The sequence below is a fragment of the Amblyomma mixtum genome, chromosome 9, assembly GCF_055824585.1.
Source record: "Amblyomma mixtum isolate Tamu chromosome 9, ASM5582458v1, whole genome shotgun sequence".
NCBI lineage: Eukaryota > Metazoa > Arthropoda > Arachnida > Ixodida > Ixodidae > Amblyomma > Amblyomma mixtum.
Genome location: NC_143020.1, coordinates 77,864,636 through 77,881,329, shown reverse-complemented (window position 1 = coordinate 77,881,329; position 16,694 = coordinate 77,864,636).

Genomic DNA, 16,694 nt, shown 5'->3' with positions numbered 1-16,694 from the left:
TGCGGTGCACCAGTAATGTGATCTCAAAGCGTCTCTTTTCCATAAGCAAAGAGGTTTTTTAGCGATATCAAAAGATGAAAGCGTACCCTTTAACGTGGAGGCTAACAAAGAGGATTCAGCTTCAATACAACGCAGCGAGCTATGGAAAGAAAAATGATTGGTGTAAGATTAAGAGATCGGAAGCGGGCGGAGTGGGTGAGGGAACAAACGCACGTTAATGATATCCTAGTTGAAATCAAGAGGAAGAAGTGGGCTTGGGCAGGCCATGTAATGTGAAGGCAAGATAACCGCTGGTCCTTAAGGGCAACGGAGTGGATTCCAAGAGAACGCAAGCGTAGCAGGGCGCAACAGAAAGTTAGGTGGGCGGATGAGATTAAGAAATTTGCGGGAATACGGTGGCCGCAGCTGGCGAAGGACAGGGTTAATTTGAGCAACATGGGAGAGGCCTTTCCCTATTGAAAAAAACTCTGCGTGAGTTTGCACGAGAACAGTGATTTTTGTACGATCACGTTCATTTTGCACACGAATGCGCAGAAATTGTGCGTTACCTGTACACATTCTGTGCGTCCTGTGTGTGCATATGCGCGTGCTGTGAGCTGATAGACGTTCACGCACACTCTTTGCGTGTAAAAAATCGTGGACTTTCGTGGAGAACTCTCTGTACGTGGACATCTGCGTGCTGAGAGGGGCTTGCCGAAGCTGTGCGTGCTTATGTGCATACTGAGCAAGCTCAGTGAGGCTGCGTGTGGCCATGTGTGCGTTTGCTTGCTTAGTAGCAACTTGTCGAGACGGTAAAGGCCCATTTAGGGTGAAAGCAAACAAAGTTCGAGCATTCAGTTAATGATTACTTCTCAATAATGAGCAATAAGCTCACGTTTTGCTGTTTTATAATTTTCGTCTTGGCGTAAGTACCCATTAATCATTTTCAACTTCAGCAAACAAATAACCAAAAAATTATCTTTTAGTGCAAAATGGTTCCCTTCGATACTGCAGGGACCTGTACATGACAACATGCACACTGAGCAAGAACTTGTCAACATTGCAAGTTCATTGTAAAATAATGTAAAAAACAAGCTGCTAATGACTCTTACAGCATCCTTCAGTTCTTCCTTTTACCAATTCTGAAAGTTACAGATATCTTATAGATGCATGATGAAAGCCATCCAGAGCACTTATGTTGTTGCCCGTCATGCAGACAGCCATATTTCGAAATCAGAAGCAACACAACCATTTGTTGCTTGCACTCGAAAGGAGTCAATCAATGGAATAACTCTGAAAGGGCAACAGTGTTTGTTAGGTGCAACAAACAAGCTTGGGGATATAATCAGGTTCAATCAAACATGACGTGCAGAAAGTGAATTGTGAGCTGTAACAGGAATGTTACGAGGCAATTTCCAAAACCATTTCCAAAGCAATTTCCAAAGTCATTAGCATAAATTTACATACACGTAAAAAGGCCATGTAAGCCTACACGAAAAGACAGTTTTGAATTCACAGTTGGTGTCAAAAGTTCAGAAATTAGTGCCCTCTCTCAATTTCAGTGACAAATCACAGATCGATTAATTCCCAGTATGGCTCCAGAACAAATCCAATGAATCTCAAATGTGCGAAGTATATATACCACACATGTTGCCTGATTAGCACCAGCATTGCATGATGCATGACGAAGTATCACACTCTTCATTCTTCTTCAATCTGTTTTGAAATTTGCACTACCACAAAGACCATCTGGATGGACTATGATTCCATCATATTGCTGAGAGTCACATTCGGAGACCAAGAGCAACACAACAGTGTGCTGCACATGAGTGGATATAATGCACTGGGACAACTGTGCACAGTAAGGAACGCTTGTAAGGCGTCAGGTATTTGCTTGGGGAATGTAATCAAGTTCAGTCATGTTTCATGTGTAGAAAGGAAGATAAAAGTTGTAGCAGAACTATGAAATCCAACATACAATACTGAACTTCCCCAGGTGATCTACACACACATAAAAAGCACGAAAGGATAAGCTCAGCGGTACTGTTAAGTTTGATGCCCTTTGAGGTTTGACTTGCGCGTCTGTATGCAACCATCAGATACCATCTTGAAGTCACCAGAATGCCCAAAACAACTTTGTTGAACTGTTCTACTCTAAACTGAAATACTTTTCCTTAAAACATTTTTTTTTGCGACATGCTGTGTAGCTAATTATAAAATAAAGAAAAGAAGCTGATAAAATTTTCTCATCTCAAACATACTGATAAGTACACAAATCTGAGTGCTTTCAAGAGAGGTGACGCACCCGGTATTCAGTGTCCAGAAGCATACATAATGCTGCAGAATCCTATAGCAAGAAAATTTCTTTTAGTTGACAGATGGCTATGTCTGGTTACAAAGTCAATACCATGTAAGGCGCATATCCTAACCTGCAATTACATGAAGCTGCACGTGCTTCATAGGCTGTAACTCCGCCAATAACTGCTACATATTTCCCACCTCTAACACGAGTGCGGAATCAATATACAGCATGGAAACAGCAGTTTTGTTGCTTTAGCTTCTTTACTATGCTGTTTAGGCAAGAGACGAGTTGAAATATTTGCATGGGCAGTTCTCGATTGAAGTAACGTAAAAAACATCCGCACTCCTTTCTGCTGAAGCGACTGGTGGACCACTTTTGCATGTCGAATCTCGTATGACTTGCTAAGGGTCCAGACTGACATACGCACTTCGTCAAACCTTCACAGAAAACACTCTTCGCTTTTGCTATAAGCTCCGGCCACAGGCAGTAAGTGTCCCGTCACCGTTCACATCGCAAAAGAAGGCAGCGCTCGCAGGCGGGCAGTTTGAGCTGACAGCGACAGGCGTTGCAGGCACACCGCCGACTAAGTTTCCAAGGAAGCCACACTGTAGAAGGGCGCCGTCTTGTAATCGAAACACACCACAGAAACAATGGCCACTGTCGCTGCTTATGAGCCAGGCATTTTTGCAACGAAGTTAGCAGTGCAATAGGCCGAAAGGTTCGACTCATCAAACGACGGCACCGCACTGCTGACCTCATTATCGTTGTCGACCAGACATCCATAACACATATGCCCCGACGGATCGCTTAACTACCACTCTTGGATGAGAGCGCGCCCACCGGCAGCACACACCGGTAATCCTTCTTCTTTTGCGATTCCAGCACAGTAACAGCGGCGCGCAAGACCGCCCAGCAGCAGCACAAGAAAACAAGCGAAGCTCACGGCGGTGATCTCAGAAACCATGCAGCATGTCGGATAGGCTTTGGATTTGACGCGCTAGACCATGCCCACTCACGCACGCACGCACGCACGCACGCACGTACCGACACGCATATTAATGCGTCCATGCGTCACAAATTTCTCAAGTTTTTAATGCTAATATGTGCACAAGAACTTAATTATTTTTGTAACGAAAGTTTCATTTGGTTTTAGTCCTTTGCTATCGCACTGCCCAAAAGCATAGAGCCCGAAAGAGAGGACCTGGAGGAATGCCTGGAGGCGATGCCTTTCTAAACGGGCCGAAGGAAGCCGGAACTGGCCGAAGCGCTAGCCAACGAACGCAGCGTCTGGGGAGGGACAGCATGGCGGTCAGCGTTACTACGTTTGTCGTGGTCCTTTGTGGTGCCGAGGGCATGAACCGTCGCTGGCATGAGCATTTGTCACTCTTCCGATATGTGATGTGCCGACAGCAGTGAAATTCGCTGGTGCGATGTACGAAAACGTGGTAAGGTGCTGAGTAAACCTGTGTTTATAGCGTGCGTCAGCTGGCTCGACGGATAGCGCGTCGTCCTTTGCGCGCCTTCACTGGAAACGCTATGCTGACGGTGGGGCTCATTTCCTCCATGGCGGAGCAGCTGGTGGGAGACCACTACCCGGGTGACATCTCGCATCTTGGGGGTAAGTTAATTTTCTTCGAACCTGTTCATTATTTCAAAGCCTTTGCGCACAACTGGCCACGTCAACACAGCTAGTACAGAGACGCGAAGACGCAGTGCCTATCGCGGCAGCACGCAGCGCTGAAAGGTTGTTTGCTGGCGGCACACGGGCATGAATGCGCGTGTAGTGTCAGTGGTCACACGGTCATGGTCAGTATGCCATGCAAATATGCACAGCTGATCCGATCGCGGGGTGCACGATATCGGCGCCGTACTGCCGCCGTACTGCCATTCATCTCTCGCCGAGAATGGAATATGTGCCCACCAATAGATCTTCGGCCCGGGCTTTACATTCTCGCCGCATGTTACGCTGTAATTGAAGTAACAGCGCTCGAGCAGTTTAACTACGTAGACTGCGATTCAGCTGTATGCGTTAGGATTGAGCTTCCTCCTCTTTCACTTGTATTTCACTTGTACTTTTATAAATTGTGTATTTAAGGTACGAAGCTGCATATGATGCAGCTGCGTTCGTACTTATAGCCGAGCCAGTGTAGTCGAGCCTTGAATAGCAGAACGGTGAGATAAAAACAAATTGCTCTGAAGTTTTCCGCCTCTATTTTGGCATTCGCTTTTTCATACTTTGGCTCGGAGCTGAAATGGTACAAACAACTGCAAAATGCACACAGGTGCCCTAGCTCCATTTGCCCTAAATCCCGAAGTTGCAGTGAAATTTAAGGGTAATTGAGCCTTTAATATGTACGAAGAATAAACTTGATTGTTTCATGATTATAACCAATGGCGCAAATAAATCTGACTTTGACTTAAATATGCTGAGGTACCTCTCCAATACCTTATTTGATGTTAAAGGAAAAAGTGTGGTTTTTCTGCAATTGGCACTATTAATTCATCATACCTGTGAGAATGTGAAATCAGTGCTAATCATGCCAGATTTCAAATTGAGGGACGCATGCAGAATTTGAAGCAAACCAGCCTTCTACTGAAAATATCGTTCTGCTGTGGTCTGTTCTTTTGAATGGTGGCATGTATTGTAGAAACGATGCTGGATATCGATATGCAAGTGATGTCTTGTCTGAGGCTAGCTTGTGAATGACTGCCGTGGTTATGAATTTCTTGTTGCCTGGCCCACTTCGAAATGTGGTTAAACAGTTGTGTTCCATTCTGCGACCGGCTCCTTTTTGTGCCTTGCACTTTGCCTTACATGCTTGATTCTAGTCCATTTTTTGCACTGTGCTGCTGTTAAATGTGTCTTTTTACCTTGCAGCAATCTCCACATAGCTTTACCAGCAATGCCTCTTCCAAGCTCTCCAGTATGGCTGTGCCAGCCTTTCACTTGGTGCTAGGATGCCCAGCAAGCAAACAGGCTTTTGAGGTAAGCACTGAAGACATCTTCCGACACAAGTAGCTTTTATTTTCCTAGTCCACTGCTACTTGTGTGACCCCTCGTTATGTTGATTTTGGCAAGTTAGGTTGCCTATTAAGGGCTCTCTTTTGTTTTTCACCTGCTGCTGTGGCCTACTGCATTGGTGTTCGGCTACTGAGCCCAAAGACGCGGGATTGAATTGTGGTGGCTTCGTTTCGACAAGGCGAAATGCATATTTGCTCGTGTGTTATGCAATGTCAGTGCATGTTAAAGAATCTTTGGTGGTCGAAATTTATGCACAGCCCTCCTCTATGAATGGAGCTATTGTTCAACTTTGAGGCATTAAAGGGACACTGATGGCAAGCTGAAGTTGACCTGTGATGATGAAGTTCCGCATCCTAACCACAAAGACGACACTTTTTCTGAAAGTGGAGCTTTATAAGCCAGAGAAAGCAAAACATACAATTTTCATCAGCACCGGCTGATTTCGGAAGTAAATTGCGATGCGCTGACTCCGTTTTTTTTTGGCACAGATTCCAGAGGCTAGGCTGAACTGCCATTCACCTCAGAACGGTTATCATGGAGTCCTTTGTGTAGACTTCATGAGTTCAAATCGAGTGGCGGGAAAATTTTTAAATGTAATTTTTGCGCCAATCATTGTGTTGATGGCCTTTGCGCTGCTGTTAAAACCGGGATAGCAGTATGGTATCCCATAAAACTAGGTTCAGGACTTGCAGGAAGTGGTTTATCACATTCCGCTAGCTTGTGCAAGAAACTACTTCAGGGATATGTGCAGGTGTCTTTAATGTGTTCCTGAGTGAGCACTAATTTGTTAGGGGGAAGGCAGCTTCTAATCTGGCACTACAGTGCCAATGTCGTGAGTGTAAATCATAAGATGACCCATCAGAGTGTACGCCTGATTTCTGTGACACTTCAGTGGTGTATAGAAGTGGTAAACAAATCTGTAAGGTATTTGATGCATATCTCCAAGGCAACGGCTATATGAGTAGCGAAGCCATTAGTCAATCTTCAACGGAAAGAATTTTCTCTTTTAGATGACGTGCTTGTATATCAGTGACAGTTATTTGTTGTCCTGCCTTTCCCTGGTGTGGGTCATGTGTGGCGCATCTTCATGCGAGCCTTCTTTTCCTTTACAAAAAATTCAATTGATAGTCCAACCTGTTTTCTTATCTTTTCCTGTGTTGCATCTTTTGGCTGGTTTTAAATCTGTAACTGAGCTCAGACCGTGATAATTACTGCCGGTAAACAGAGCTACTGAATGTGAGCTTGGCATACATGCGTACTGTATGTGTGAAAGTGCAGTTTACAATATTCAGAAATGCTTGATAGCCTTACAAGAATCTAAAATTTTGTTGGAATTCCTATTTGTTCTCTGTTCAAGTGTCGAGAGTTTTTCCGCTTCATCGTGTGATTAGAGCCACTTTGGTACTTAAGCTGAAATCTTTTCTTTAGCCTGCATGTTTCTCACTTTTGGGACAGAAACTTGGAGGCTAATGAAGAGAGTTCAGCTTAAAAGAGTATATACACCTAATCTTGGTGGCATGTTTTCTTCTCTATAATGGTGCGGAAGACACTACTATGCATGAATCACCATCTGGTATTCGCGTGAGACCGCTAAATAATTTATAATCAACTTTTTCTGCCATCCTGTTTCGGTGAACAATTTGACTATGGCTATGACATCAAAGAGAGGTTATAGGTCACGTGAGGCGTGGGAAAACTGCACTTATAATCGCTGCTTCATCATTTTAATTCGCTACAGCGCTGACGCCAGCATTCCTTAAGAGCCAGAAGTACCAATTGTATTGCAGTTTTTTATGCCTCACGTGACCAATAACCTCGCTTTGACGTCACAGCCATCATTCAGCTGTGAAACCGAAACAAATACAGCAGGAGAAAGAAATTTGATTATAAATTATTTAGCGGTCATAGGAGGATGCCATGTGGTAATCCGTGTATAATACTTTATGCCTTATTACAAAGAAAAAAACACGTGCCAAACGATAAGGACAGCAAAGTGAGCTATGGAAAGAAAAATGATAAGTCTAACATTAAGAGACCAAAAGGGGGCGGAGTGGGTGAGGGAACAAACGCGGGTTAATGACATGCTACTTGAAATTAAGAGGAAGAAATGGGCCTGGGCGGGGCTTGTAATGGGAAGACAACATAACCGCTGGTCCTTAAGGGTAATGGAGTGGATTCCAAGAGAAGTCAAGCGTAGCAGGGGGCGGCAGAAAGTTAGATGGGCGGATGAGATTAAGAAGTTTGCGGGGATATGGTGGCCACACCTAGCAAAGGACAGGGTTAATGTGGAGACATGGGTGAGTCCTTTGCCCTGCAGTGGGCCTAGTCAGGCTGATGATGATGGTATGTGTCGCACCTGCTGCTTCGTGCTATCAGCTGGCCCATGCTTGGCCGACCAGACTAGCCAAATTTGTAATGTGGGTTTTCTATTGCACCTGCATTTGTGTACACAGAGGTCTTGAATGGTAGCAGGCGATGCTGTGCATGTGTTCACGCCACAGCACACATGACCCACACTGAAAGCTTCTCTGCCTTTAGTAAGACAGCTGCATCAGTCTGGGACATAAGGTATCCCAGTGCTAGAGTATGAGTAAATTGCTCTGGAATTTTAATCTGGTATCAGGTAGCATAGTGCAAAAGAAGGCTAGCGCGGCTGCCTAATATTCTCTTGGGCAGCTGTGTTGGATTTTCAGTGCCTGTTAGTGTAATCCGTGAAAGTTCACTGTAACCCATTCGTTTCGATGTAAATTAGGAAGTCCTTAGAGCCCTGTACTTTTTAATGATAATAACAAGGTAATGCAGTAATTCAATTGTACCTGTTCTCTTTCAACACAGTAAAGTGCTGCTGGGTCGAGATCACAGTTTTACTTTGTAGGTGTGCTCAGGCTGTCATCATCATCATCAGCAGCAGCAGCAGCAGCCTGACTACACCCGCTGCAGGGCAAAGCCTCTCCCATGTCTCTCCAATTAACCCTGTCCTTTGCCACTTGCGGCCACTGTGTCCCCACAAACTTCTTAATCTCATCCACCCACCATTTTTTCCTGTGTGTGTCTTTTCGCCATTCTGAAATTCTATCATACAAATGGATTGATGCACGTAGTGTCAGGTGCGTAATGTGATACCACCAGCTCACCCCAAGCTGTGCTCAGATTTGCCTCCTTGCTGCAGGAGCAATAAGGCAGGCTTGAGGCTGAGTGGTGCAAAAACATGATTTTTCAAGAATGGCTCTGTGGAAATTGCAATTAATCATGTGAATTTGCTTTCATTTTAGGAGCTGCTCACAAGCTGTGCGCCTTTCCATGCTGATCATGCTGGCCAGGTACGCTTATGATTACATTACTAGGTTGTTTTCATAATGGCAGTTGTGGATTTCTGTGTGGTTTTAAAACATAAATTGTATAAGTATTTGGCCTGCCACAAAAGTATAGTGGTGCATTCAAGGCCAGTGTTACAAAGGGATGTTTTGATTGCTGCAAGAACTTGAAGGCCCCTGTGTGGTCACTGTGGAAGGCCCCCTCCCTACTTAGGAATTGCTATTTGGGTTACTCAGTCATTTGGCAGAGGAATAGTGTATAGAGATAAGGGATGGAAGAATGCTTCCAACTAAAGAAAAAAATCCAGCAAGCAGTCATAGAAGCAGAAGTACAAAAATGGCAAGGCTTTCTCTAATTTACATCGAATCTTTTTCACTTAGACTTCTTATTGCATACAACGGCTGATGCTTGGCTTACACACATATTTTCTTTAGGTATGCAGTAGGTCTCACATTCTTGTATGATATGGTCACGGTGCCAAAAAATGATGGTGGTGTTAGAAAACTCGGAATATAGAAGAATTTTATTGCTGACCTTATGGAGAACTATGGTAGCTGTGCAGTCGTTATAAATATCTTCCAATATTTTCACATAACACTCTTCTACACCCTGATTCCACAATGCCTGCATGGCAGCTGTGGTTCCACCGAGTCAATTGCTGTCTGGTAGTCAATGAAGGCTATATATTGGGGTTGGTTATATTCTGCCCATTTCTCTATCACCTGATTGATTGCATGAATGTGGTCTCTTGTTGAGTATCTTTTACGAAAGCCTGCCTGATCATTTGGTTGATTGAATTCGAAGGTTGTCCTGACTCTTAGCGATTACCTTAGTAAATACCTTGTAGGCAATCGATAGTAAGCTGATCGGTCTGTAAATCTTCAAGTCCTTGACATCTTCTTTCTTATGAATTAAAATAATGTTCGCATTCTTCCAAGCTCCTGATACGCTCGTGGTCACGAGGCAAGCGTGTACAGGGTGGCTAGTTTCTCTAGCACAATCTCTCCTCCGTCCTTCAACAAATCTGCTGTTACCTGATCCTCACCAGCTGCTTTGCCCCTTTGCATTGCTCCTGAGGCTTTCTTTACTTCCTCCCTCGTTACTGGCGGGATGTCCCATTGCTATGCTCTACTGCCTCTCTCCGTAACGTTCTGATTACATTCACTACTGTAGAGATTTGTGCAGAACTCTTCGGCTACTTTAACTATCTTATCCATATTGCTTATGACATTGCCCTCTTTGTCTTTTAGCGCATACATCTGGTTTTTATCTGTGATTAGTTTTCTCTTCACTGATTTTAGGCTACCTCCATGCTTTAGAGCATGCTAGGTTTTCTCCATGTTAAACTTTCTTATGTTGGCTACCTTGCACTTATAAATAACTTCGATAGCTCTCCTAGTTCTATTCTATCTCTGAAGTTAGACGTCCTCATGCTTTGGCGTTTCTTCATCAGATCTTTCGTCTCCTGAGATAGCTTGCAGGTATCCTCTCGAATGATCTGACCACCTACTTCTGCAGCACGCTCCAATGAATTTAAATATGTATTTAAAGATAACAGTTGAGGTGGGAGATTGAGCTTCGAGATTTGCACTTCAACTCGGGAGTTATGCCACTGCTACACAGAATACTTGATCGCCGTAGAGATATTTCATCATCTGGCACCAAGCTGCTGTGGCGCCACTGTCACAGTTGATAATTTTGCTGGGAAGCTGTTGTAGCGCTCACACAGTTTTGAAAAGGTGGTATTCATTGTTTTTGTGCTATTGGCAACAGTAATAATATGCTTGCTGCAGTGTTTTGTGGCTAGCCTTCTTTTTTTTTAGTGAAATAAGTTGTACATTTCATGTTGAGTATTCTTTGAGCGATTAAATTGCTTTGATTTTATTCCTTCGTGTATAGTTGCGAGTGCTCCATGTCTGAGTGCAAATTTCTACCACTGAAAAGCCTTCAAAATCTTAATAGATGTCCACACTGTTCTAGGGACTCAGTGGCTATTGGAAATGCCCATTTAGCTGTATTCAAGTGCCACTGAGTTAATAGCCATTTGAAAGCCTTCAAAATGCCTGTGTGACACGGTTGGTTATTAGATTTTGTGCAGGTTTGATGCTGAGCAGTCTGCGTGCTTGAGTCGGGTTTTCCAGTGTCTGTATTTCAAACCTGAAACTTTTCGAAATCATCATTAGTTCATTAATGGAAGAAGTACTTGTGCCCTTTTCTCGAATTTCCAGAAAACAGATTAACTGAATTTTTTTGCATATACTCCTACCTTTTTGCAGGTGCTGCATAGTGAGAACCTGTATCAAGACGCCAACCTGCTGGACTTGGAGAAACTGAAGAAATTGTTTAGCCACTGTGTGGCACCCATCATGAGGGATGTGGCATTAATAAAGCCAGTTAAGGTGACCTTATCTATGTCCTTTTGCAAGCATGCTACACACATGAGAACCATCCCACGAAGCACCGTTTCTGCAAAGCTTGTTATCTCACAACATGCATGCTGAATGAGGCAGTGACAGACAGATGAGGAGGCCTTAATGCAGTACATTAGCGTACCGTGTTGAGCAGTGATGTAGGAGCCTTGCAGCCATGCAAGGTATTATCGGCATCATGATGGTAACTCCATTAGACACTGTCTAGTGCTCTGTGAGCCAGACTCGGCTCTTGAACATTCTGGGACTCACCCTTGGCTCTCGGACATTCTGGAAGCCTCACCCGGCTTGCGCATATTACGCGAGGATGTCTCCTGCTGTACGAGCCTTACGCGGCTTGCGCACTTATGTGAGACATGTCTCGCGTTTGCGAGCTTGCTCAGCTTGCGCAAATAATGTGAAATATGTCTCGCGTTCTGCGACCTCGTTCAATCGTCGCATTTTGCGTGGCAATAAACACGCAAAGATAGGCACGCAGAATTCACGCTCAATATTTTCAATAGGGTTGCGCTACTGTGGGCGTAGGTAGGCTGATGATGATGATGATGAAAGGTAATCATCGTATTATTAATTTTGGGAAAATGCTGCTCTATTCACTTTTATTCTTGGGGTCATAGTTTATATAAGAGTAGCGGTTTGCTATGTTAGCGATGGCTCCGGCAATCAATTTGACGTAAGAGATTATTTTACTCCTTTCATAGACTGAAATGCATAGTCAATTTTGTAAGTTTCCAAGCCATATCCGACTATGTTGAAATTTCTCACAGCGTATTATACAAAGAAAACAAAGGAGCTTGAGTTCCTTTAAAGGTGTTGAATAGCTATGGGGAACCACGCAGATACAGTGGAACATGAAACTATTCATTAGTCGTCGACCCTTTTCTAGCAGAGCACTATGACACCATTTCTGTTGTCAGCGGCTAAAAATACGTAATCACCTCCGGTGCTGTACTTCAGCCCTACTTGCAATGAAATTAACAAAAGCACATTGCGTATTAAGACATTGGCCTCTAGGTACCATCTCTTCTGGAGAGCAGACCGAAAGGTTTGGGGCTCTCAAACGCCCAGATGTCACCACGAATCCGCGTCCTTATCTACTACCCCGTTTTAGACACTGCCGATTTCCTCGGCGAAATGACGCCTGAACGCGACAGAGCTATTTCGCGTGTTGGCAGAAGATAAGATAACGCAGTCAGAAATGTTCGAAGTCCAGACGCCTCGAAGTACTCCCCTCTCCCACTCTAAGCAGTGCCTCAAGAGAAATGGCGTAAAAACATCTGCCATATTATGGAGGCTTACTTACTGAATGTGTTTGCCAGGTTTCCAAATATAAGCACATGAAATCCTTTCAGCTCTAATTCCTTTCATACAAGTTTCACGATCAAAATAAACACCGATAAGTGCTTGCCCTCGCAAGAACAGAAAAAACAATAAATGCCCGCGTTCGCACACTGCGTAATTTTCAGGCGTTCCTTTACGCACCCGCAAAGAAGACACCCTCTTAAAAATATGTATTCTCCTTTGAAAACCGTGACTTCTCGTTTGACTTCTATTTTGTCTCATATCCGGGAATTGGCATGCAAGTTCGCTGAAGGAACACTGGCAAATAACACGAATGTGTATGAAGTCTCTTCAGGGAGACGTTTTGAAAACAAAAATAATATTGTCATCTTTTCATCAAGGCAAGGAAATCTATAAATGCTTCTAGCTTTTAACTTTCATGAGTTAGTGTGAGGTCGACAGCTCAGAATATCCATGCTTAGGTTGCGATCAAGTGTTGAGAGCAAAAATGATGCGGGGAAACTGCATTAACATTTTGTCTAAGATTCTTTAAATGCAGTACGTGCATGCACAAGTGAGTGAAACATACAAGTGCAGTAATGCACGTAAGGCTGTTCTGCAAAATCTTGTATGAGCGATAAGATATTTTATTTTTCACAAAGGATGGACGTCAGCAGAAGTGTCAACTTTCATAGAATCATGCACATTTCATAATGCAAGCAAAATGTTCTCTGATATATGGACTGCTTGCTTGTGGAAAGTGGTGGTTTATTATGTTATAAGTAGTATATATGATCCAACGATGAACTGAATTGTGTCGAGGCAATATTTTTCAAAACGATAAACCACTTTTAGGCCTACAACTGAGGTCTGTTCTGGGTTCGGAAATGTGTTCCTGTTTTCGGATTCTGACGAGAGCAAAATAACTAGAAGAATAGATTTTGGGTAGAGCCACATTAGCAGGTAGTCTTAGATTATAGTCTTAGGTAGTCTTAGACTTAACTAGTTCCATTTCCTTTCCTTTAGTTTTGTTTACATTACTTCCTTTAAGAGGAAAGTATATACCATTTGTATCTCACCGGGGCACATCTATGGGGCACAAATGCTATGGTTAACGAGAAGGGTTCAATTTGAAGTGAGGACAATAGAGCTGAACTTATCGAAAAGAGACTGATAGGTGTAACGATAACAGACAGGAAGAGAGCAGAGTTGGCCAGGAAAGAAATGCAATTTAATAAAGCTGTAATCGAAATGAAGAAGAATAAATTCACTTAGGTAAGGCATGTATTGTAAAGGCAAATTAACTGATGGCAGTTAATGGCAAGGGCGTGGATTCTAAGGGAAGGCAACCCTGCAGGGTACGGCAGAAAATTAGGTTTGCGGGTTAGGCTAGGAAGTTGGCGGGGAGAAGGTGTCCGCGGCTGGCATATGAACGAGTTATATGAAAAGATACATCGGAGACCTTTGCCCTGCAGTGGGCATAGTGAGGCTGGTAATTATGGCAACGGTCGTGTTTTGGAGCTACGCTTGAGGTACTGGGGAGCCAAGAAGTTTTTTCGGAGTCGTGTTTCCAGCTAACCCGAAAAAACTCCGCGTACGTAAGTAGGCGCTATACGCGTGCTTGTGCATTGCCTCATGAAAATGACGATTGCTGCTAAGAAAGTGGGACTGCATAATCTCTCATAACTGCGGTTAGTGGATGGTTTTACTTCCCAGACAGACACGTATATTTTGAAAATAGAACAAGGGTTCTGCTTGTTTATTTGCTGCTAAAGATGGAATGCTCTCTTTAAGGTACACAACATGTGCGGAGCGCTGTCTATAAGAACATCAGCCAAATCTATTGATGCGCTTTGAAATCAGCTTTTGCATTTGCTAAGACGGCTTAGGAAAGACACTTGACAATGCTTTTACGGCGGGTACTTTGTTTACCCTCGCAGTTCGGTTGTCCATTTAGAAGGAAGCAGTCATTCTCTACGACGAATAAATGTCAGCTTTCGCCTGTTTTCGAACACAACTGCACAAACCTGCCGTGTAAAAGAGCGTGAAAATTTGTACAGCACCCCCCCCCCCCCCCTAAAAAAAAGGGCAACCAAAGTACAATGCAATTAGCTGTCACTACGAAGCATTGAATCAGCTGCTAAGGCTGACGCTGTATAATGCTGGGCACATTGCTAACGTAATGTATGCAGCATGACGCTAGCATGCTGCCACGATGACACCGAACAAAAATTGAAGCTGAGGACATCAATAAGATGTTCTCTATGGCGCAGGCGTTCGTAGCAGCCTTTTTATGGGCTGTTAATTTACCACTTTCGCACCGGTCGAAACTGCTTATTACTGGCTTCCACTGCTATGTGACTACGCTCTCAGTTTCTGTAGCAATTACTTTTGTATCTTTTGCCCGCTGTAGTATTTCCAATAGAGACATGAGTCACCGTTGTTTTTCCTCATCCATTGTCGCAAGCGCTTGACTAATGAAACGCTTCACTTGCAGTGTTTGCACGACGGTGGCTTGCGTTATCCTTAGAATCATATATTTAGTTACGGTTATCACAGTTCCGGTGATATGTGTAAGCTTTCCAGATCAAGCGGTTCGTCGTAATGAGTGTTTAAGTAGAATAGAGGAATTGCTTACTAGGACTCTTCAGATAAAGATTGTGTTAAAATGAGTACGCTAATTGCCTCTTGTCTCGATGAAAGTTTTACTTTGCTTTTTTTTGTTTCTCATTGCACAGGTGTCAGAAGCAGTGTTTAAAAATAAAAGGCAAGAAAAAATATATTGATTGGCAGCCACTGAATGCATCGTAGAACTGAAGGAGAGCTATCTTTATTTCATGGAGCATCCCGAAGTATGGACTGAATTTGACTATTTCACCTCCACGTTTGTTTTCAGTATTTCCCGAGAAAACTTGAAGGACGAAAATAAACTCATGGCAGTGCCGAACTTAAATAGCCGTTTCTGCCTTTTTATGTGTGGAGTGAATGGAAGCTTTCATATTCGCTGCTAAAGACGGGAATTTCATGCCAGCGTCATTGAATGATGTGCTTTTTACACAACGAAGCTCGCTGATCACACAAGATGTCATGTTTAAGAATGAAGTGGTGGAGAAATCTCGGTTTTTAATAAGGATTCCTATGCGGATTCAAAACGGCAGCAGTAAATATAGGTTGTATAGTCCGTAACAGTGATTCCAAAGGGGAAAAACATCGATTACTGTCGAAAAAAACAAATGAAAAGAAATCTTTTATTTTAGTTGATCTTAAAGAGGAACAAACAAAGTTAAAGGATAAGTAAAGTTCAGTGCTGTCTTTCCGGGTTTTTAAAGAATAGCTCCGCGGTGGAAGCAAGGCTCACGTCAAAAATGTGTAAACTGATAGGGTTGACAATGGCTACGATTTAGGCCTGGTTGCTTATCTAACAAACTAATTTGTATCGGGACTGCCTAAAACAATGGAGAGATAAACAAGGGGTAACGCCATTTGCAGTTTTCATTAAAACGTCAATCGACATTATATGATCATGCACACAGGCCAAATGTTACCGAACTTAAAAAATATCAACGTTGAACAGACAAAATAAAAATTGCGTGGACACTTTGGCAACTAAAGCGTTGAGAGGAGGAAGCCGAAGACACTACGCCTTGACGACTTCAGGTGGATGTGATGTCACACCGTTCCCGTGGCTACATAGATACCCAGACTGTACATTTCTCGTTGATCTTAAGTGTTAATTGCGCTTCATTACACATTTCTCCATTTAATTTGAAATCAAACGTTTTTCCGACCATTATTTGACAATTTTCCCTACGCCGTGACGACTTCCGGTGGAAGTGACGTCACACCGTTCTCGTGGCTATATCGACGTCCGCGCTATTTCGACACAAATTTGACATTTTTGCCTACAATTAATGAATTAATTAACCAAAATTCATCAAACATGGCTTCTGGGTTTATTTTTTCCTCCTCCATATGAAAGAACCCTTCGTTTTCTTCTATCTTCTATTTACAGAGTTAAACGCGTATGACACGCCTTGTTAACTGACGACAGTATGAGCCATTAAAGTACTGCGTATGCGTTGGCAGGAAGCAGCGTAGCCATTGACATGCTCGGCTGCGAAATGGAAGGATGGTGGCTCGAATCCCATCGTGCACAAAGATTTTTTCTGGTCTGAATAGAAAAGCTTGACACCTCTGCTGACAACCTTCTGTCGACAACGATGACATATTGAGGGCTTTAGCCTTGAAAAAAATATAATGAAAAGCGGGAGATGGGTGAAGAAGCGGATATATACGATATCTGTTGAAAAGAAAAACATGTTTGCACTCGATCGGGAAGGAACTGCAACAACCTCTTGAGCAGTGG